Source organism: Xyrauchen texanus, chromosome 24 (assembly GCF_025860055.1).
Source record: "Xyrauchen texanus isolate HMW12.3.18 chromosome 24, RBS_HiC_50CHRs, whole genome shotgun sequence".
Lineage (NCBI taxonomy): Eukaryota > Metazoa > Chordata > Actinopteri > Cypriniformes > Catostomidae > Xyrauchen > Xyrauchen texanus.
In genome coordinates, this window is record NC_068299.1 from 33875194 (window position 1) to 33875464 (window position 271).

Below are 271 nucleotides of genomic sequence, written 5' to 3' on the forward strand. Positions count from 1 at the left end.
CAGTGTTTTCAGTCCAGTTCCAAGACCCTTTTTAATCCCCTGGGGTCTGTACTGGGTCACAGTCCAACATCTCCATGAAAGAAAATAAAACCTATTTGCCACCAACCCCCCACCAAATCAAAATAATCTTATCTGTAAACTATACAAGATGACATAAATGGGGAGAAGACATTTCAGCTTTATGTGACTTGCAATCCAAAGAAAATAATTTACATAAATGGAATAAGTCAGAATAATTGATTCAAACTTTTTATTGAACATAATTTCAACA